Here is a 23643-nt window from a genome sequence, read left to right on the forward strand (position 1 = left end):
TGTGCTTTTTTCTCCATCCTGTAGTTCTGTCTTTTTATATCAGACTTTGACTGGACAGCCATTCAAATACTTTGTTTATTTATTTAAACAATTTTTACTCCTCCCTGCTCCTTAAAAAAGGCGAAAGGCAGCTTCCATATCATATCATAGAACTGCAGAGCTGGAAGGGACCCCTATAGATCAGTGGTTCCCAAACCTTGGGCCTCCAGATGTTCTTGGACTTCAACTCCCAGAAATCCTGGCCAACAGAGGTGGTGGTGAAGGCTTCTGGGAGTTGTAGTCCAAGAACACCTGGAGGCCAAAGGTTGGGGACCACTGCCATAGATCATTAAATCCAGCTGCTGCCAAGGAGGCCCAGTGGGGAATCAAACTGCTAATCCAGAAGCCTAAACCATTGAGTTATCCAGCAGTTCTGTCATTAAAGGACAATATTAAAAAAAATAAAAACAGTAAATATACAAATGTTTAAAGGAACCCAATGAATGCCACAATTAAAATGATAAATAAAGCCAATACCAAGAACATATTCAAAGCAACGAGCCGCAACACTCCATTTAAAAGCCTTTCCCAGACAGCCAATCATTGAGAGAAAACTTGCCATAAGAGAAAGATCTTTGTCCAATTGCAGAAGGATGGCCAAGGTGGGGGCCTCTGGTAGGAAGGAGTTCCAGAGTCTGGGAGCAGTGACAGAGGAGGCCCTCTCCCGTGTCCCCACCAAACGCACCTGTGAAGCTGGTGGGATTGAGAGAAAGCCTTCTCCTAATGATGTTGACACTAGGGCAGGCTCATAGAGGAAGATGAGGTCCTTGAGGTCGCTTGAACCGAAGCTGTTAGGGCTTCTTGAAGATGTCTGCCCTTCAAAGAGGGGACTGTCCTCCCTAAAAGATGACTGCAATACTGTACATTCTTTCGGTTGAGTGGGACTCTGGATCTTGCACTCTCTCTCCCCCCCCCAAGTATTGCCCTGATGGTGCCACTGTTTCTATGCAGCCTGTAGCTCCAAACAGGAGAAATCTATCTCCGTCTGTTCTGTACCTACTGCTCACTCTCCCACCCTCACTCTAATGATGACTCATGAGACCAGGTGAAATTTCAAACCGGGGACTTCCAGACTTATTAGTCCTGCTCCGAGCCACTGCACAATGACCCTGCCAGCTCTCCTAGGAACTTGTTAAAGAGGGTTTTTCCTTCTTCCTCTCCAGTTTGGGCATTTTTTCTTTTTAGGGTTAGGAGCGACGATGGGCGGCAGAACATATCATCTCATCTCACACGGAAACTCCCTTGAGCCTTGTTCCCCCGACAGGAAAAGATCAGGCAGTCCAAAAGTGACACAGATCTAGGGCGGAATAGAAAGCCCCTGATAGAAGCAAGGTTATCCTGCAGCAGTAAGTCATAAACTGTTTCCTTTCATTGGGAAGCTGTCTCTACATTTCAGAGGGAAAAATGGAGCTCGGTTGGATTAGGTAGTTAAAGAGGACTTAAGAGTGGGCAAGGATAGTAAAAGGCTTTCCAGGAAACCCTTTTGAAACGGGTTTGTACATTTTAATTCTCTCTCAAGACTTCTACAAATGCAGCATACGGTGCAGAGGACGGTTCTTGAGAAGATCCCCTCAAGAAGATGCCGAACCGTCCAGAGAAGCTGCTACAAAAGGGAGGGAAAACCTCACTGCAGGAGAATCCGTTTGGCTCCAGAATTTGTGGAGAATACAAATCTGCGCAGGAAAAGGTAATGTCCTTCTTAAGTTCAGCTGCAGCGCTTGTTCCTCAAGAGTCAAACTACACACTGCCCTGCCCACAAAGAGGGAAACAGGATTGTTAGTTTTAGAAGACATAGCGGGCCTCATTTGGATTGGGACCACGCAGGTCCCAAACATACGCAACAAGAATTTGTTCAGTTGCCAAACTGAATCGTTTGTGATATAATAATCAAAATATGCTGAGTCCTTTGCTTGGGGTTGGGTGAGAATTAGGTTTGTTTGTTTTCAGTAAGACTTTTCTGCATATTTCTTTGGGCGTTGGGTGGAAAGAACTTGAGGTTTTAAAAATGCAAATGTGAGGGAAACCAAAAGTGGCAAATGTATTCATCCAAGCCCTGAGCACTTATTGCTTAGCCTTTAAAAATATGAGCTCAAATCCCTTTGAATTCAGTTCAGCTCCATTAGTGCCAAGTTGGGGTTGCCACCTATTTTGAGTGTTTTTTTTTAAAAAAACAATCTTTAGCATTGACATAACAGGCTGCTATAATGTCACCCTCTCTGCAGTGGAAATAGATGTGAATCTGGTTGATTTGGAATGCAGGGTGGAAATTCCTCATCATCCTTGCTTAACAATGAAGTTATTAACATTCACAACTTCCTTCAAGTTTTCAATGGAAAGAATTTCAGATTTTTTTAAAAAAAATAGTTGGGTGAATGGGAATCTGAGGGTTTCCCATCCCTCTTCTCAATTCCATTAAACACTATATTTTTTTTGTAGTCCACTGAGATGATTGAGCATTATGGCCGTCGGTGACCATGCATGGAAAACTGATTCTGCCTGTCTGAATAATACCGGGTGATCTCTCAGCTCCATGCATGTTAACTCAAGCGGTGCTGCTGGCTTCTGTCTTGACTGAAACTTATCAAGTAGCTTGTGCCCCACTCGTTGCTTTGTGTATAGCAGGGGTAGGAACTCAAGTATGGATTTCACTGCCAAGTCAAACTTAAGTTGCACTGGTGACTTGACTTGCAGAAGACTCTTTTTTTTTTTTCTTTCAATGATTTGGACTCCACTCATGCATTGGAACCCATCCGACCCTCCTTTTTATCTGGCGGGGAAAATGTTATTTTTAATAGGGATTCGGACTTGGGGCTTGGGACCAAAGACCAAAGACTGAGACTCGAACTCAGGATTTGGTACCAAAGACTTGGACTCAGACCCAAAGGCTTGCCAACATCCCGGGTGTGTCGTGATGGATATGGAGACATCTGTTTCCAAAGCAACTCTTTGAAGTAGATCAGGTTAAGAGAGATCGTAAATGAGCCCAAAATCAATGAGCAAAATTCATTCCTCTGCACAGTGTCCAAAATGAGTTCCTTCCATGTTCTCAGGTTGGAATGTAATATGTACTTGACAATTTGCTGGTTGAATTTGGCTTTCACCAAAGAAGCTCTCTGGGGCCACCACTACCCCTTCCACATAGAAGCTGGCAGATTTCCTGGAGCAACAATGGGGGAAATTGCTGAGCATTGGGTTTGGTTGTTGGTTGGTTGTCTGCCTTTCTTGATGCTTTCCTGCACAAGATGAACAGTCCTGCAATGCTTGTGCCTAAAGAATAATCCACCAAGACAGTGGTTCCCAACTTTGGGTCCTCAAATGTTCCTGGGCTGCAACTCCCAGAAGTCCTGGCCAGCACAGCAAGTGGTGAAGGCTTCTGGGAATTGCAGTCCAAGAAGAGGTGGAGACCCCAGTTTGAGAACCACTGCTCCAGAAGACTATTATATCGTTTGTCAATTTCAGGCTCTCACACTAGTCACTTTCAAATGGTTGTACATCCCATGGGTGGCCAACTAACTGTAAATTCTAATTCTTATGGGATGTAATGTAATGTAACATAAAGATTGTCTCTGACAAAGTGCCCCACAACATTATGATTAGCAAGTCTACTAGGTGTGGGCTGGATAGAACAACTGGATAAAATCAAGTGGAGACACAGTTGGTTGCAGAATCATATCCAGAGAGAGTTTATCAATGGGACCTTCTCAAACTGGGAGGAGGTAACAAGTGGGTTATGAGAAGTTTCAGTTCGGGGGCCTGGTGCTGACATTTTGATCAATGACTTGGACAAGAGGGTTCAGGGAATGCTTATCAGATTTGCAGATGACACAAAATTGGGTGGAACAGCCAAAATCTTAGAAGACAGGAACAAATTTGTAAAAGATCTTGACAGACTTGAGCACTGGGCTGAAGACAACAGGATGACATTTTACAGGGGTCAGTGCAAAATTCCACACCTAGATAGGTAAAGGTAAAGGTTCCGCTTGACAATTTTTGTCCAGTCGTGTCCGACTTTAGAGGGCGGCGCTCATCCCGCTCTTCAAGCCATAGAGCCAGCGTTTGTCCAAAGACAATCTTTCCGTGGTCACATGGCCAGTGCGACTTAGACATGGAACGCTGTTACCTTCCCACCAAGGTGGTCCCTATTTATCTACTTGCATTTGCATGCTTTCAAACGGCTAGGTTGGCGGCAGCTGGGACAAGCGATGGGTGCTCATTCCGTTGCGTGGATTCGATCTTACGACTGCCGGATCTTCTGACCCTGCAGCACAGGCTTCTGGGGTTTAGCCCACAGAGCCACCACGTCCCTCCACACCTAGATAAAGGAAACCAAATGCACAGTTACAAGATGGGAGATACTATGAATGAGAAGGATCTTGGAGCTGTTGTAGATCACAAGCTGAACACGAGTCAAAAGGGGGGGGGAAAGGCAAATGCTCTTTTAGGCTGCCTTAATAGAAGTATAGTTTCCGAATCCTGCGAAGTACCAGTTCCCCTCTTTTTTGGCACTTGTTAGGCCTTGTCTTGAGTACTGTGTTCAAATTCTGGACACTGTGCTTTAAGGAGGATGCTGACAAACTGCAACAAGTTCGGAGTAGGGTGACAGGGATGATCAGGGGGCTGAAAACCAAGCCTTATGGGGAAAAGACTGAAATAAGTAGGCATGTTTAGCCTCCAAAGAAGAAGACTCGGTGATGATACGAAAGAATTGGTTTGGCAGTTCACGTCCATCTCTATTCTGAACTTCCACAACACTTTGGGGAGTGTGAAGAACTTGCTCACGAATGTTCTAGGACACACTCCTAGATTTTTCTCAGCACATCATGGACATTGGTGACCACATAAAATTCAAAATGAGAAGGAACACAGGCAAGCAAGCGGTGGTTCATTTTCCTGATGGACTAGTTAAAGAGAAATTTGAGTTTCTAAAAAAATTATCTCTTGGAGTTTCGGTGTTTCTTGCTCCTCGGCTGTTCAGAAGGAACTTCTTAAAAAAAACAGAGCTATTTTCTACTATAATCCTTTGCTAGTGACCATGAAATGAAAAAGGTCTCTTTCCAGAAGGTGTTAATGCTACTCATGTCAGGAGTTTGAAATCTGATATAGCTCCTCTATTGGTAGCATTTACTCTTCCTGAAAAAGTTAGCAGCTGGATGGTATGTGCCATGAGGAAGGATGATGTGGAGAATCTGCAAAGGACGAGTGAGTTCCTTAAAAGTCTGTATTATGGTATGAATATGTCGTACCAATTGGGAGCTGGCTGGATAGCTCGGTGGGGTAGGTATCTGGCTTCAGTGCCAGAGGTTGGGAGTTTGATTCCCCCACTGTGCATTCCAGAAGAGCCAGCCTGGGTGGCCTTGGGCAAGCTGCACAGTCCCAGGGCACCCCCAGAGGAAGAGAAGGGGGAAACACTCCGCCTAGAAAACCCTGACAATTTGTTGCCAAAACTTAGAACTGACTTGGAAGCACATGATTGTCATTAAGAATATGGAGGGACAACAAACAATAAGGAGCAGAAATAATACATGACGTTCGGGATAAGCAAAGTGGAGCCCAAAACTGTTGTTGCAATCTCTGCTCCCTCTGCATTTCCCTGGGCTTGCCATCAAAAATGTTTTCCCCAAGAAAAAGTTCATACTAAAACCTGCAGCGGTTCCCTGGTGCCAACTTGCAGTCGCGTGGAATGTCCCTCCCCACCTCAACCCTGCAGGACAGTTTCTTTGCTGGTATGGAGAGATCCTGTAAAGCAAAAAACCAGGTTGCATCAGCAGACTGTCCACTGTGTCGTATTCTGTGCCAGGGCCTTGGGGTGAGTGTATCTGGAGAAGTCAGGAGTCACTGGGGAAGGAAATGTCGATAGCCCAAAACACAAAAATGGTGGAGAACATCTGGAGAAAGTTTTTTTTTTCAAAATTATTTCCTTCCCACCGCGGATTGAAAGAATAAATCTCCTTCATCTCAGCTCTAGCTGGGAAGAACTTGATGGCACTAATGAATAGAACAGTCTGGAGGTTTAACTGTCTGTCAATGAGATCCAGGCCAGGAGTTTTAAATGATTTTGGAGAATCCGGCATAATTACCCCAATGATTATGAAGAAGTGCAGGGAAGGCAATCCCGGTGCCAGGGTTATACATCTCCGAGAGAGGGGCTTGACACCCTCCAAAGTGCTTTGGAATGGATTTGAGCACCGCCCGGGATCCTAGATGGATAGGTTGTCTGAGCCATTGTTCCCTCCGGATTCATTCTAATTTTAAAAAATGTATCTTGCAAGGAGAGGTGAGCTTCCGCGTGCCTTTTCCCCCTCCTCCCCAACTTAATACATCGACTGAGCAACCATTTCTTATGTTAAAGTTATTTCAGCCGGAGCGAGCAGAACGATGTGGAGGCAAATGCCCAGAGATTTGGAAAAGCATTTTGATCTTGACACCTGAACTGACAAACGACTTCATTTTGAGCTCAGGGGGGACGCCTGGATGTTTTTGAAACTGGCGGATGAGGAGGGGGAGAAAAGAGACGGTGAAGATGGCAGCAGCTTAGTTAATCGCAGGGCAGGTTTTCCGTCGGCAATGGATTTTCAAAAACCTGCTGAGAGCGGCAGCCTCGGGAAGAAAAAAAATAGGCCAATTTGGGGAGGTTAATTTGTGACAATTAAAACTGCACGTTTGACAGTCTGTTGTTGAAGGCAGCATTGAGGACAGAGTTTTGGCTTCAGAGCACCATGATAGGAGATCAGGAGCATCTGGTTGATGGGAACAGGTGAGATTGTTCGGGGTCAGCAGACTTTAGACAGGCAGGAAGCATTTCGTTTTTTAACTGTCAGGTTCATTGACCGCCGCAAATGGTGACAGAGGAGCTCGGGGGGGGGGGGGAAAGACGAAGACTTGTGAAACAACAAGGGCGGCCCTACCTTTCGGCAGAGTGAGAAAACTGCCTTCAGTAATATATGTTGGTTGCAAGGCATGACAGTAGTGAGAGCCCATTGTAGAGCTTGTAAAGTTAGGCTTGTTTGAAGAGGTGTGCCAGATGTGGCTGAAGCCCAAATTGGCATGATCCAGACTTATTTCTATGAGGGCAGGGCTGAAGCAGACCAGCCAGATTGGGTCCCAAGGAGAAGGAAAGCAAATCCACAGACCGACTCATCTCTGGAATACAGTTGAATCAAGAGAAGTACAAATCAGTTCAGCTGCATTTTGGGGAACGGTAACGTTAAACATGATTCCCAGTGTGGTGTAATGGATAGAGTAATGGATTAGGACTCTGGAGCACAGGGTTCGAATCTTCACTTGACCACAAAAATTCACAGGGGGAGCGGAACTGGTAAAACCACTCTGTAAATAGCTCACTTACCTTGAAAGCCCTATTTAGGTCACTATAAGTCAGTTCCGTCTTGATGGCACAGAACAGGCACAACGTTAAACATGCACAGTACGTAACCCCCTGAAGGCACATTGCTGACATTTGGCAGGTTTGCTCTTTATGCTGTGTCATGTTTCCAAGTTTCATGCACAAATGTGTATGTTTCCAACATAAGTCACTGGGACTTTAAAAATCCACTCAGATCTGGAGTGCACATTGCTCCAGAATCCAGACCAAAACGGGATGTGTTCTGAAGCCCCAAATTGGCCTTTGAATCAGATGGGGGGGCTGTCCCATCTCTGCTTAGCTTTCTAAACCTGAAGCCACCCACAAGAGAGTCCGCTCGTTGTTGACCACTAGACATTCAAAAAGGCCTCTGGCTTAACACCCGTAAGAGAAAGGAGATGGTAGGGAAGACAGAACTTTCCAAGCAAGGGCAGCACTAATGTCTAAATCAGATGGTTCCAGTGGCTGGATTTTGCACCTGGGCCACCAGTTGCCTTGCAGGCTGGCTTGTTGCTACTTGTTCAAATCCCTGGAAGTCTCTTCCAAATGACTGCTGATTGATTTCCCAACGCTGGCTTATCAAACGAAGTTGACAGGCTGCCTGCCAAAGCCTCAGGCTCCAGACTGACAAATCACTGTCCCCAGAGAGGGGGCTAGGATTAAGAATAATAATGATGAGGTGGTACGTTTGGGTATTAATAAAAAGAGACTTCTTTATGGAACACTGGGGAGAGAGTTAAGAGAAGCAAGAGGGAATCGGAGCTAAAATAACAGCAACTCAGTACAAGATGAAAAAAAAAGCCAAGCGAGGAATCCCAGACATGCTTAATAGTAAATGGGAACTGGCAATCAAGGTTGGAAGCAAGAATTAATGGGGTATTTAAATATTTACACCCTTCTTAGCAAAGTATAACTGTGTCTGTCAGGCTCCAGAAACGAATATTTCCTAGAAGTATGGTAGTACAGGAGAACTTTGCTGAAAACTTGGCTTCAAGGAGATACAAATCAGAATTTTAATGAAACTCTTCTTACCTATGGAGTTTACTGTACCTTACCCAAAGTATGACTTCAAGATGTTCACCAAGAACATAGACTGGCTTCTGAATGGTGTACCAATTATAGGTTCTAAGCACTTCTCCCCTCAAATTAGTAGTTTCCAGTGCCCACAGTGCTTGAGATTTTTTGGAAGGAGAAAGGTAACCATCTCCTTGCGGGGATGCAGAAGAAGGCTATATTTAATGCTTGACCCAGTCTACACTGAACAGTTACAGCAGTTTGGTGTCACTTTTACTGCCATCATATAGAATAGTGGCTGGGTCTCCAGATGCTCTTGGAATACAATAGGTAGTGGTGAAGGCTTCTGGGAGTTTTTAATTGCAAGAACACCTTAGGGACCTAAAGTTGGGAGCCACTGATATAAAATTTTGGTGTTTGTAGTTCAGTGAAGCATGTAAATTCTCCATCATATGGCTTTAATGCACTCCCCTGAGCTACAGCACTACAGCGGCATATTAGAGACTTCTATCTCACTAAACATTCCAGAATTTAACAGAGTAGAGTTCTGATATTTAAAGCTGAATCAATCTGCTATAAGTAGATAGGATAGAGATATGTGTGTTCCATCCATCCATCCATCCATCCATCCATCCATCCATCCATCCATCCATCCATCCATCCATCCATCCATCCATCCATCCATCCATCCATCCATCCATCCATCCATCCATCCATCCATCTGGCAGTGAACAATTAACTGACAATGTATTATTTCTGAATAGATACCCAGTGTGGTGTAGTGGATAGAGTGCCAGACTAGGACTCAGGAGGCCTGAGTTCGAATTCCCATTCAGCCATGGAAGCTCACTGGGGGAGTGGACCAGGTAAAACCACTCCTTAAATATGTCACTTTCCTTGAAAGCCATATTTTAGTTGCTGTAAATCGGTTCTGACTTGATGGCACACAGTGTAATATTTCTGAAGAACCCTGCAAGGACAGGAAATCTAACAGGGAGATGAAAGGAAAGTGAAACTTTCTCTTAAGTGGTGCTTCTCTATAAAATTGTAGCAAAGCAATTTCAGAAGTTATGTTCTTTGAAGCCATGGAGAAGGCTTACCCCTGGAAATGGCATTTAAAAATCCTTGATTTAGTCACCCAAGTATGTTTCACCCACAGTCTGCATAGTACGTTAGAGTTACCTTTTATTTTAAGTAGTTCCATTCCTCTCTGAATGGTGCTATTTTATTTTCCTTTCCTGATTTTCTGTTTTGTTGTTGCTGCTGCTGCTGTTTTTCAAGGCACGTCTCTTCCCACAAAATCAATAACGAAAGCTCTGCATAATAACGGCCGCCTCTGTGCCATGCTTGGCTTCTGGAGAGCTTCTTAGTGTTCGGTTTTGCCAGTAACGAGCCTGTTTGCTATTCATTAGCCAAGTGAATGGAGAATTATGCAGATCATAATAGCAGCAGAGACATAACCACACTTTGTTGATCAGCTCCTCCACCGGCCACTAATCCCCTCTCACAAAGGGTTTATGGTTTAATAAACTGCATTGCGGGCCTTAAAAAGCAGAAGCCTGCTGGGTGAAAAAGCAATTGAGGTTCAACAATGCTTTTGTGGGAAACAGAGTCTCATGTCTCTCTCTTTCTCTCTTTAAATATAAAGACTCACCAATAGATATTTTGTCTTTTATTCAGTCCCACAGTCTTCTTGATATGCTGATATTCTACATGCAGGCTTTTTTGTGTGTGTAAGGGATGTAGAAGCAAGACTTTCCACCTGCTCCCCCCTCCGCGTCTCTATTCTGAAATGGTACGGCTTCTGAAAGGCAACACTGTGGTTTTGCTTTGTTGGGGTTTTTTTGTACATGGGAGGTATTCAAATCAGAGCTCCAGAGATGGCCCTACCATTGGGTAGGGTGGCCACAGGCCCTCTTTTACAGAGGAAGGGCCTAGAAAGGCTGCCAGAAGACAACCCTTCTTTAAAAAGTGTCCTCCATCTGGAAAAGTCCTGTATTTGAAGAGGCCTTCCATCTGAATTTTAGGGGATGTGGTGGCGCTGCGTGTTAAACTGCAGAAGCCTCTGTCCTGCAAGGTCAGAAGACCAGCCGTTGTAAGGTCTAATCCATGCAACAGAGTGAGCTCCCATTGCTTGTCCCAGCTCCTGCCAACCTAGCTGTTTGAAAGCATGTAAAAATGTGAGTAGATAAATAGGTACCACCTCGGTGGGAAGGTCACAGCGTTCCGTGTCTAGTCGCACTGGCCACGTGACCACGGAAACTGTCTATGGACAAATGCTGGCTCTATGGCTTGGAAATGGGGAAGAGCACTACGCCCTAGAGTCAGACATGACTGGACTAAATGTCAAGGGCAACCTTTACCTCCATCTGAATTAAAGGTAAAGGACCATAAGGAGGAGAGATCGGGGAACTTTTCCTTCACAGGAAATGGTTCTGATCCAGATTAGAACTGGGTTGGAAAGGGAAAGCTTTACTGGAAGATCAGTTGAAGATCACAGAGGTTGGACCTGGTGAGAGGCTGATTGAGCCAGAAGAAGCAGGAGAGGGGAGCAGCCTTTATGCACTGGGATGAACATATTGGTTCATGCCCATCTCTAGTCCTAATCCAACTCTCCTGAGACCCCTTATGGACACACTCCTTCCTCGTGACACCGTTGTCTGGGGTTTTCCAGCTCCGTGTAGCTGTTCCCCATTCTAAAGGGTTGAATTCCTCTCTGAAGATTTGGAGTATGTCCACACACACTGGGTTGTTGTGAATCATTCCAGCACTGTTGTTGATGGTGATGGTTTGAATAAATCACCCTGCTATTTCCATCCACACATAGGGAGGGTATTTTTTATTTTTTTGCTGGATGTACTGGGATGCACTGGGTTGTCCCAATATCACTTGTCCGCACACATCTGGAACAGAACTGAGGTCTCTTGCCTGACACAAATGGTCTTCCCTTTCTGTCCGTCTTCTCTGCCTCTTCCTGCCTACGTTACTCTGTATTCCCTTCCCTTTTCGTTTTAGCCATCTCCAGGGTGTTGGAGAGATGGAAACTGACCAGCAGAAGAATGGCCACAAGGAAATGTCATCCAATGGCAGAAAGTGGGCAGAAGGGGAAGGAACAACACAGTACCACGGGTCAGGCAAACAGACCTTGCACTGGAGCAAAACTCATCAGAGCAAACGCAGGACCAAATTTGGTGTCAACTATACAATCAAACTGGAGATCGAAAGGGTGTGGTTTCCCCCCCTCCTGATTTAAATATACTGACACTGGTTTCAGCCCTGCGTGGTGGAGACACTGCTGTGCAATTAAGAGTTAAAAAAATGTGAACAACTACTTAGTGTTAACGGGATCTTAATTGTCATCAGTGAGAGTTTTAAGTTAAAATTTTGGATGTTTTTGCCTTTGGTGCCCTGGGGCTGCGTCCAGGTTGCTCCACCTGTGTTAACTCATCACTAATATCAGGGCTGTTAATTAAGATGAGCTAGCTTGATAGCTCAGTGGTTTAGGTAGCTGGTTGGGAGTTCAATTTCCGCAATGTGCCTCCTGGGAGAAGAGGAGCTAGCCTGGGTGGCCTTGGGCAAGCTGCACAGTCCCACAGCGCCCCTAGTGGAAGCGAAGGGTAAACCACTTCTGAGTATTCTCTACCTAGGAAACCCTGAAAAGGGGTGCCGTAAGTTAGAAATGATTGGATGGCACATTTAATTAAGATGGAGCAACCAGGGCTTCTAAGATTGGCCTGGTCTGCCACCATAGGAAAATATTGTAGTAGACTGGGTCTCCAGGGCGAACCATCACTTTTCAGCAGGCTGCCCAACCAGCAGATTAGGCTGGTGGAGAGTACAAAGGAAAGATGGTTGGTATACTACACCCGGCTCAGACAAGAGGGCAGTTCTACCCAGGACATGGTAAACCAGTTCTCTAGTCCAGACTTCAAAATGGAAGCTGTATCTAGACAGACATGAGCCACAAGGTTAGAGCTTGCCTCCTCTGTTGGACGTCTAGCTGGAATTTAGTATACAGCCGTGCCCCGCTTAACGATTACCCCGTATAATGACGAATCCACTTCACAATGTTTTTGCAATCACAATTGTTTTTTTTTAAACTGGGGTTTTTTCGCTTTGCAAAGATCGGTTCCCTGCTTCGGGAACCGATTCTTCGCATTATGACAATCAAAACAGGTGATTGTCGGGTTTTCAAAATGGCCACCGGCTGCTCAAAATGGCTCTCCGCTGTGTTTTTGGACGGATTCCTTGCTCTACAGGCACCGAAAATGGCCGCCCCTATGGAGGATCTTCGCTGGACCATGAGTTTTTCAGCCCATTGGAACGCATTGAATGGTTTTCAATGCGTTTCAATGGGCTTTTTTATTTCGCTTTACGATGTTTTTGCTCTACAGCGATTTCACTGGAACGAATTAATGTTGTTAAGCAAGGCACCAATGTACCAGGTTTCTGGCCCGGACTACAAATAGTCAGCTTATTAATATATATGGTACAATGATCCTTGGTGGATGAAGGAGATCCTGGCAAGGTGATAATTACTTCTTGTATTATTTTCAGGTCCATGCATTGCAAAGTTGATTTGAAAGGACGTTTTACACTGCTTGTCCCAGGTGCCAACATTGCTAGTTACAGCTCTGTCTGGAATGCACCCCCTAAGAATGTATTTAAAACTGAATTTTTTCCCCCTGGGCTGAAACAGATTCCCTGCCTTGCTTTAACTGGAAATAGTCATGATTAAACCTGGAATTTTGTGTGCACTCTCCCGCTGAGCCGTGAAACTATATGCATCCATCCGCTCTTCGAGAATTTGGCAGCTACAGGTTCAGACTCCAGCGTGCCGCTCACTTCTACATCTTCACATTGTGATGTTATAGTGGTCCATCTTTGTAGAGCTGAATCCCTCGAACAATGCTAATGCCTCATTAGCAAATAAATTTGCTGTATTCAGAGTAATGATGCGTACGAATGAAATGCGTGCACACCGCAGAGCCCCCCCCCCCGCGGTCCCCTCCAAATTCAAATAGCCACAATGATGAATGTATCATGCATGCAAAAATACCAAAGCACTAATTGAAGGTGGTTTCAACAGAATATTCAATTAATGTTCTCTTTTAATTCACAGGCACTCGGTAAAGTGGCTGCATTGTCTCCCGAGAATCTGCATTACTGTGCATCAAGTGGATGAGAATGAGGCACTTTATGGCCTTCTAATTGAAAATGGATGCACTAATTGTATTAAGATTTTCATGATGCGGGGGTGTGTGTGTGTGAAATGGGTGCTCTAGCAAAAGGCGTCCATCAGCATCCCCTGTGTTGCTTTCATGCCACACACTGGAAAGACACTGAAAAGATTTGCTTGACAGTTCACATGATTTTCTAAAGCTGAATGAAGTTGGTGAAAACCCATCATTCCTGATTTGGTGGGTGAATTGCATTGGATCCTAGAACTGGAGGGGGTCTTAGGAACCCTGAAATATTGAAAGCTGCCTCCCATTATCTCATGATATGATTCATACTGACTTCTCTGTTCTTGTCAACTTAGGCCATCTCAAGAAGAGAACTCCATAAGAAAATGCCTAGGCACTTGAGATTCCTTCCCTTCAGAGTGAGAATGAGACAAAGGAGCTCTTTTCCCCATCCCTGCCATTTGTGCAAATTGTCTCTGCAGAGAACTAACATGCTCTTCTTTGAGAAGAAAAAACACACACACTTACACACACAAAGAGAAACGCATGTGTTCCAAGCACAGAAAGACTGGAGAATTATGGCTGCACAGTGGGGGTCAGGAGGGAATTCCATAGTTTGGGAACAGGTACTGAGAATAACTTCTCGTTCTCCCCCCACTGAATGTCCCTGAGGGAGGTAAGGCAGAGAGAAAGATTTCTCACGAGGATCTTCATCCCTGTGCAGGCTCATATGGGAAGCTACGATCCTTCAGACAGCTTGGATCTATGTCTTTCAAGGCTTTCTAGCTCATCACAGAGCTTTGAATTGTGCCCAGAAACAGACCAGTGTTTGCTTTCTCAAAATTTAGTCCAACCTCGTGTTGCAGAGCAAAAACATCTTCACATAGATGATGCATGGTTTCTTCTTGAAGACATCCAATATAATCAACGATGAACTCGGGGAGCGCAGTTGAGCGACATGCGGAGGGTCGTCCCACTCTGGATCGTGGGTTCCACTGTGGAACTCTTCTCGTTTCTGCAATTATGCATTTTCTCCTAAAGTTCACTTGAACTTTTTCCTCCTGTAACTTCAGCCAGCGGAAATAACCTCAGTTATGACTTGCTTTTCAGTCTATTTGTTTGATGGTGTATATCTCAAATGTTTCAATAAATGCACGGCATTAAAGCATTTTTGCAGTGTTGTTTCAAAGTATTTAAATGGTATTAGGTGTTTGTTTTTTAAATGTAACTTCATTGATTGTACTGCTCCCTGCGAGATCTGTTGTTCAAAGGGTTGAGAAATACTTGCAGATAAGGCAGGTAGATGACAAGTTTGCTGATCAATAAAGAAGCTGATTCGGTGAGCTGGCGTCTTCAGACATTCAGCTGGTTCCTAGGACCATCTGGAGTTCCATCTGCCCTATTTCTCTGGGGAGAAAAGTCTGGATCACCGCTTCTTCAGGGCTGGAAAACACTGCTGTGCACGTACCCTTAATTATATTCTCCTTTTAATTATGAACCACTTAGGGAAACAGTCTTGGCTGGAAAATAGGGTATTAATATAATGAGAAAACATCTATCTATCATCCATCTAGCTATCTAATTATTTTTTTGGGGGGTGCATTTCCTTTACTCCCCAGCTGTCAAATGGGCAGTGAGTGAGTGCTCAACTTGGAATTGTTCATCCTCATTATGACAATCTCACTGCCCTGTTCCCAAGCAGAGCCCAGTTCTTTACGTTTCTGTTCCCACCAAGAACAGGTTTTTTGTAAAGTTAATAGATCTTAATTGCTCATTGAGAACCAAGTTGCCACCTCCACAAATATCTTGCAAAGAACATAGTGGGCAGATAGCACTCAAGAATGTGTTCTGGGGAAAATCTGTACCCAACCCACACAATGTGAAGATTCCAGCTAAGCTCAGAGAGAGCAGAGATGGAAGGCTTTCATAGCAGAATCCATGCTAGTTGAAAGTCCTTTTGTTTCAACCGTGTGAATCCTGCTGTACAGTACCATGTTCAATAGGGTCACACTCGGCTAATAACTTTGGGAACCTGGTGGGGATCTCCTGGAATCCCTATAATATGTGTAAGCTTATTCCTTCAACGAAATGATTTCATGAAGGAAGAGGAATACCAAATAAGATAAGAACATAATATAAAAATGAGAATTGATTTATAACCCACTGGAACAGACATTTTAATCAAATGGTACCTTTGGAAATATTAACTTTTCAAGCAGAATAAAGAAGTATTCTGGAAGATTAAAATGAACATTTTGAATCTAAGGATTAATTGCACTCCTTATCTTGATAATAAAATGCAGGGATTGAATGGACTCAGATCATACTTTGCATATGTGTGATAATATCTGTGTTTGGTTTAATGGGGCATTTAAATTAAGTTTTATGTGCTACATCTGCTGTAGCTGATTTCTCTATTGGATCTGATACATAAATGTTCTCATTCAATCAGGGATTATGCATCAAAGAGTGTTACCTCCCAACATTGCATAAATCAATTAGATTTGACCAAGTTATGGCCTCACTCTGGGTCAGTGAGGGCACTGGAGTCAACCTGGCATGCTCCATGAATCACCTTTCATGGTCTACCCAACCTAGATGACTGTGTATGTGTGTGTGTGGGGGGTCATTTGGGAGTACAGAAGCCATGGGTCTTCTCTGCCCTTTAAACCAGTGGCTCCCAACATTGGGTAAGCCAGATGTTCTTGGACTAAAACATCTTCACCACCAGCTGTGCTGGCCAGGATCTCTGAGAGTTGTTGTCCAAGAACATTGAGGGACCCAAAGTTGGGAGTCACTGTGAGTCTCTGGGCTATATTTCCCCCTGTGTCTGCTGTTAGACTGATATTCTCAAGGTCTGTCTATCCATCTCACATCCTTATTATTTTCTGTCTCTCTGAGGAGCAGAGAGGCTGCTGTTTCCCTCCTACATGCCTTCTAAGGCGTGTTTCTGTCTCATTAGACTTTAGGCTGTTCTGTCTTCAATGCAACTTCCTTAACAAAGGTTAGTTGTTTGTTTTAACAGCTTCTGCCTGCTTTAACATTGGACAAACAGTCCATATGTCTAAGAAGTACAACTGAGAGAAAACTGATTATCCCCCACCCTTTTCTGTGTGAACATTCACAACAAACATTAAGCTGTGAGCTAGGCTGCCCACCCCATAAGCGGGGAGCAAAACAAATGAGCAAGTATTTCTTGAAGAAGTGCCAGAAGGAGATGTTTAATGATCGTAATTGTGTGTCGTCAAGTCAAGTCTGACTTAGAGAGACTCTTTCCAGGGTTTTCTGGGTACCGAGTACTCAGACGTGGTTTGCCCTTCCCTTCTTCTGAGAGCATCCTGGGACGGTGCAGCTTGCCCAAGGCCACCCAGGCTGGCTCTTCTGGGAGGTCACAGTTGGGAACTGAACTGCCAACCACTGGCTTTGCAGCCAGATACCTTACCCACTAAGCTATGCTTTGGTAAATGGTCAAAAATGTTTGTAAGGAATTGCAGTTTGTTTACCCATGGTCAAAATGTTGCACCATCATTTCAGGAGAGTGTTATGTACATCCCATAACAAGGGTTATCAATAGGTTAATCTCTCCAATAGTTTCAGCACCTGGAAGAATTGCTTTAAAATTCAGACTAAGTTCTTGTGCAGGTTCCACTGCCCCCCAAAATATTGTGCCCTCCAAGCTTCCATGGACGCAAAGGGTCTGGACTTGATGATCTACAGGCTCCCTTCTAGCTCTGCAGGTCTAAGATTAAATGCCGGAGGCCACTAAGAGTCAATGCTAAGCTAAGCTAAAACAGTAGCTTCACCTGGTGTCAGAGAGTTTCTTATGGTTCAGAGAGTTAGGGAAGAGGAATAACTCTCCGCGACAGGATATATTTAACTTACAGCAGGAGTCCCACCACCATGACAACCAGCATGGACATCGGTGATGTTAGCTAGCAGACTCTGGGACTTATAGTCAAAAAAAATTGTAACTTTTCTGAACCATCGTTTAAATCATCCCATTCTTATAACGTCAGCAGTTTTCTGTGTACATGGTATCGTTCAAGAACAGGATCATCATCTGCTCTGGGAGAACGTGGCCAATACGTCCTGTGGCTGGAGACGTTCTTCTGAGGTGGACGGCAGTAACCCTTCTGCTTCCCACCTATAATCCTGTGATCCAGTTTCTTCTTGGATGTGTTGATTTCCAAGGCACTGCCTCCTGCTTCTCGGATCAGGCAGGTAGCCTTTCCCTCCCCCCCTTGAATTTGGGGCTATTGACATGGCAACATCCCAGCTCTTGCTTACAAAGGCAGCTTGGAGAACAGATGCTGGGGATGATGCCTGAGCTGCAGAAATGCCCTCTGGTGTGTGTGCTGAGTCAGTCAGACTTTCAATCAGTTTGGAGGGCGGGGGGGGGCAGATGCCAACATGTCAAGCCATGGGGAACTGGATGTGTGTGTGTGTGTGTGTGTGTGTGTGTGTGTGTGTGTGTGTATGTGTGTGTGTGTGTTTCCAGATGCCAGCCATTGGCCGTTGCTCCCTGACAAAGGAATGGCAAAGACAAAGGAGGGCCTTGTGTTGGAGCCACAGACTTGACGGTTGAGAGGAATCATTCAGGGACGGGTGGTCCAAAAGTAGTAAGAGTTCAAGGCAGAGCTTTTTTCAGGCTCTAAGAAGGAGTAACATTTCTTCTTCCTGCCACCTACAGAGGGATTCTGTTAAAAGCAGGAAAGGCAAAAAACAGGAGTTTCAGTAGCTTTGGAAGGGACAGCTCAGATACTGTCCTAAAATGCCACTAATCATAAAGATTCAGAAAATTCTTTTTTTTTTTTTTGCACCACCTACCCCAGGGAGGGTCAAGGCCACCTCTATTTGTATCAAGATTACCCCAGAGATTCAAAATGTGAGGGTTTTTTTTAAACAAATTCCAAAATCCCTTCTATGGATTTCTGAAGGTTAAACCACAGAAGCCTCTGTGCTGCATGGTCAGAAGACCTGCAGTCGTAAGATCGAATCCACACATCGGAGAGAACTCCTGTAGCTTGTCCCAGCTCCCGCCAACCTAGCGCTTTGAAAGCATGTAAAAATGCGAATCGATAAATAGGTACCACCTCGGTGGGAAGGTCACGGCGTTCCGTGTCTAGTGCTGGCCACGTGACCACGGAAGATTGTCTTCGGACAAACACTGGCTCTATGGCTTGGAATCGGGGAGGAGCATCGTGCCCTAGAGTCAGACATGACTGGACTAAATGTCAAGGGGAACCTTTACCATTACCTTTACCCCCACCTATAGTTGCATCATTTGAAGGCTGTGAAAGTGTGTGCACACATACACAGGAAGGACAAGGTGTGCCTGTGTCGCTCTCTCTTTCTCTCTCTCTCTCTGTGTAAGCCTCATGGAGGGACCATAGACTTCGGAGACGGTGTGTGTATGACCACCTGTCCTCTATGCTTACAAGTTTTCAATGCCTGAATAGGGATGGATTCTCATAAACATCCAAGCAAGCATTATGTACAGTGTGTCCACACATTTGGGGATGATGTGTGAACAGCCTAGTAAATTACCCTTCAAGGCCAGTAGGATTTTAGTGGCGGGCAGACACTGTTACAGCACCCCAGTGCAAAGAGGCTTTGTGTGTCTGGCCTAGAAAGCCAGCCCGCTCATTCCTTTTCCACTGAATATTTATGGCGTCGAGGCTGTCAGTTCAGCAAAAGCATCAAATCGAGATGTTTCCTTTATGGGCTCCTACTTTGCCGGAATGGAGGCAGCCCTGAGGCAGAGGGGAAGGTGCCAAAAAAGCCATCAGCATTTCAAAGCCTGGAGTTCCCCGGACTCCCCCGGCGTTCAAGGAGGCTCTATCAGAAACCTAGCAGAGCATGGGTCTCACCTGGCACGGTTGCAGAATCATCTTGTGCTCTCTGGTGCCCTTTAAAAAAAAATGCATCGAGACTTTGCATTTGAGAGCATGTTAAATATGATCCAATTTTTACTTCTGCAGCAACGACACGAGGGGAAATCTGACAGCTATGGAGGAGGGACAGGATGGAAGGAAGGGGGGAAGGAGAGAGAAGCAAGAGCTGGCACAGATTAAATAGGAAATGACAAATGAAGGGGGATCAGGGAACGCTCGGGCAGCAGGAACGGCTTTTGGAAAATGGAAAGAATAAAGGGTTTTACTGCAAACACTAAAAGCAAATATGAAACCATCACACTGAAAATAAAGCTAGTCATTTACCAATAGGCTTTGGGCTGCAAATCATGTTTCAGCAGAAGGCAGTGCATAAGGAAGTGAGTCAATTTCAAAGTTTTGCTTGGGCTGTGGAGAGAGGGCAGGTTCTGATGGACAAAGGAGGGCAAAAAACAGGGCTATGTGATGCCCGAGTACTGCCTGTCCTTCTGTCATCTTGACAGCTTGGCTTCCGGAATCGAATCCTCCCAATGCAGGGTACGTATAACCAAGGACACGGTTGAATTTTACGGTTCATATCGGGAAATGTGGGTGGAATCGTAATTCAACTCTCTCTTCCCTCCATCGCAGCGTCCTAGCCCGCGAAGTGATTTTTCCCAATGTGGTGGGACTTTCTTCTCTTTGCTTAAAGCAAATGGTGAGCTTGGACTACCGTTCCCCAAAGATTCCCATTTCACATGCCACCTGGGGATACTGGAATTATGGTCCGCAGAAAATCAGCTTTTGCAGGCAAAACAGAACGTGCATCTTTGTGCAACGTTGCTGTGATGCTCCACTTCAATTTGGCCCCGTTTAAATGGCTCTGGTGGATCCTCTTCCTCAAAATTATGGCAGGTGATGGAGACTGTTTGCATCTTCTCTCTGCTCACTCACCTCACTCTCAAATAAGTCAGAAAATAGTGCCCCTGCTGGTTGGGGGGTGCTGCAGGTTCCTCTAGTTCTGGAACTCACATATTTCATATTTGTGTCAGGACATGATCACTAATGCAGAGTGAATAGCTCAGTGAGTTAGGCATCTGGCCATGGCACGAGAGATTGGGAGTTCAGTTTTTCACTGTGCATTCCAGAACAGTCAGCTTGTGTAGCCTTTGTTACCAGCATCAATGATTCTCGTCAATGCAAGTGGATTACAAGGTATGTCCAGGGGCCTCCTGTTCACTGAGCCACATCTGTTTCTCTTCTTGTGCTCCATTACTGAAAGTCTGAATAAGCCAGCTGAGGTCACCCAATGCATGGATCAGGAATACTCCACATCCTAGGTGCTCCAGCCAAGATTTGCATTAAGCTGGTTGCTCAGGAATGGATCTCAACAGATGGGAAACCCTGACATATGAGCTTTCAGCCTGGAGGCAGGCGGTGCATCATGGCCTCTCCCAGTTTGAAGAGACCCTTGTCCAGCAAGCCGGGGTAAAGAAGGAGTCACGAAAGCAGCAAAATCAGGGAGCTGGATAGGGTACAGATTGTATTTGTCTTCAGTGTGGAAGGGATTGTCACTCTTGAAGTGGCCTTCTCAGCCACACTAGACACTGTTTCAAGTCCTCTATACAGAGCCTGATACCATAGTCTCTCGAGACTGAAGGATGCCTAAGGTCACATCAAAGCACAGCGGAGTTTTGTTTTGGACAACAACTCCCATTCTCCTCTGCATTCCGTGATGATAAGGGTTTAGTATAGTGAATTAACTTTTCTGAGTTCTGAATCATATGCATGCTTCAAGGAAGGAACCAGGAGAAGCAGGAGGTAGGAGTGAAAGAGAGGGAGGGAATTTGAAAAGTTGTCTGGCAAAACTTGAATCCTTTCGGTCATTTTAATTACAACTGTGTGTGCGCACACACACGCACAAGTGCACACCTTTCCTTAATGTGCTGTCTTTGTCATTTTAATAGTTTTGCCAGTACAAACAGGGCCAAGAAGAAGAAGAGGAAGGAAGATGAAGAAAGGGCCCTTGAAATTAAGTCAGGTCTGTCTTTGTGATCGTCAAAAGAAATTGTTCATTTGAAGTGGATTCTGGGGGACAAGGAAGACCTTTTATATGCAGAATGTATCATTACAGCATTGCTCTGTCTTTAATTACATTGGCTTCCAACAGCAGTTTACATAAAGCAGTCGAGATAATGGGAAATGATAATACAGTAAAATAACGGCCAAGTGCAGAATCTAAATGCTGAAACTCTTATTTGTATGTGTGGCTGTCTGCTTAATTGGCTCTTTCCCTGGGTGTTTGCGGGAGATCCATTGACACTAATGGTCTTACCAGTTTCTTTCAGAAGAGGAATTGGTCTCTGTCCGTACAGTTGCAAAGGGTCAATGGGGACAAAGGGCATCCAGGATCAGATAAAGGCCCATCTACTTCCCAGCAACCGTGTTGATGCTTTCCAGTGATTGCTTGCCAGACGTCACGCACACAACTACAACTACACATCCCATAGACTCACAGATGAAGTCTACGGATCAATGGCAGTAGACCATTGGGTTCAATCTCTGACATTTCCAAGTGGGGCATCTTGGAAAGCCTTCCGCTCCTCCTGCCTAAAACGCAGATTGCTGCCACCTGTGAGCTGATCACAGAAACATGACTCTTTGGACTAGAGTTTCGAGAATTCCCCAGCTCCATATCTCTTGTTTCATAAATATCATATTTCAGAAGAAGAGATAATGGGGAAATGTACTATTTCGACAAAAGAAGTTGGAAAAGAAAATGGGAATACTCCAGTGGCTTATTGGGCAAGTATGGATTTTGAAAAGGCAGGGAAGATGTTTTATTTTAACTTGCCCCATAAACTGTTTCAATTTGGTATCATGATGTGGCTGTTTCAATGCATTTTTGGATTTTACGCCATGTATCATTTGTGTACTTTCTGGGTTTCGACATTTCTTTAGAAATCTCCCCAAATGTTTTCCGTTATTGAGTGGTACAGAAATAGGCTAAGTGAGCAAATGAATCAAAAACATAACATACCACCATATTTCCCCCACTCTGGCCACCGTGCATTGGCTGTCCATTCGTTTCCGCGTTGATTTCAAAGTTCTTACAATTACATATAAAGGCTTAAATGGTTTAGGACCTCGATATCTAGCAGAGCGCCTTCTCCCACCTAGTTCTGCCAGAGTCACTCATTCTAGTCAAGCCGGGTGGCTGAGGGCCCTAATGCCGAGGGAGGTCCGGAAGGAAAGAACGAGGAACAGGGCCTTCTCGTCAGTGGCCCCTCGCCTTTGGAACAACTTGCCAGTGGAGATCCGCCTGGCTCCTTCTCTGGGTGTTTTGAGGAACACACTTAAAACCTGGCTATTTGGGCAGACTTTCCCTCCTGCTGTATCTTAATGTCTTATACTTTTGCCATCTTGGATTTATAATATATGTTTATTGGTTTTATTGTATTTATATTTGTAAACCACCCAGAGTAGACCTTTGGTCTAGATGGTTGGGATAGAAATCAAATCAAATCAAATCAAATCAAATCAAATCAAATCAAATCAAATCAATCAATCAATCAATCAATCAATCAATCAATCAATCAATCAATCAATCAATCAATCAACCAACCAATCAACCAACCAATCAATCAATCAATCAATCAATAATCAGTCAGTCAGTCAGTCAGTCAATCAATCAATCAATCAATCAATCAATCAATCAATCAATCAATCAAATATCCACATTTCCCCTGACCCTTCTTAAACTGCAGACCTTTATTGCTCCACTGATTATTCACACTGAATAGAGTGAATCATGGTTAACACTTCTGAATGAGAAGAGTTTGGAAAGAGTTTCTTTTTAAAAATAAGTCATTTCTGTTCCTTGTTACATCTTTTGAACAGTAACTCGGCACATTATTTCTCATGCTTGTTATGACTCTTGCTTTTCATTATTTTAAAGGATTGAGAAGAGAACTTGAAACTTTCCTACAAAAATGTGTCTAAAACTTCCTTTAAATATCCTTCAAAAGTAATTTTTTTAAAAGTAGCTAGAAAATGTTACTTGCTTCACCAGGAGAGTATCGTAGTTCCTGCTCTTTAAGTTACTTTTGAAATATAACTTGGTTACATCCTAGTTACCCCCAAAGTAATTAATAAGTAGCCATGTTTCTTGGAA

The 23643-nt window shown here is 44.4% G+C and overlaps 1 long non-coding RNA gene across 1 annotated transcript; it reads left to right on the forward strand.

Annotated features, from left to right (window-relative positions):
- The first annotated feature begins 1634 nt into the window (after positions 1-1634).
- LOC144584211 (uncharacterized) lies at positions 1635-23132 on the forward strand. The gene is made up of 2 exons (XR_013538324.1): positions 1635-1726; positions 13956-23132. It is a non-coding gene; the product is annotated as an uncharacterized LOC144584211 (long non-coding RNA).
- The last annotated feature ends 511 nt before the right edge of the window (positions 23133-23643 follow it).

The sequence above is a fragment of the Pogona vitticeps genome, chromosome 8 (genome assembly GCF_051106095.1).
Source record: "Pogona vitticeps strain Pit_001003342236 chromosome 8, PviZW2.1, whole genome shotgun sequence".
Classification (NCBI taxonomy): domain Eukaryota; kingdom Metazoa; phylum Chordata; class Lepidosauria; order Squamata; family Agamidae; genus Pogona; species Pogona vitticeps.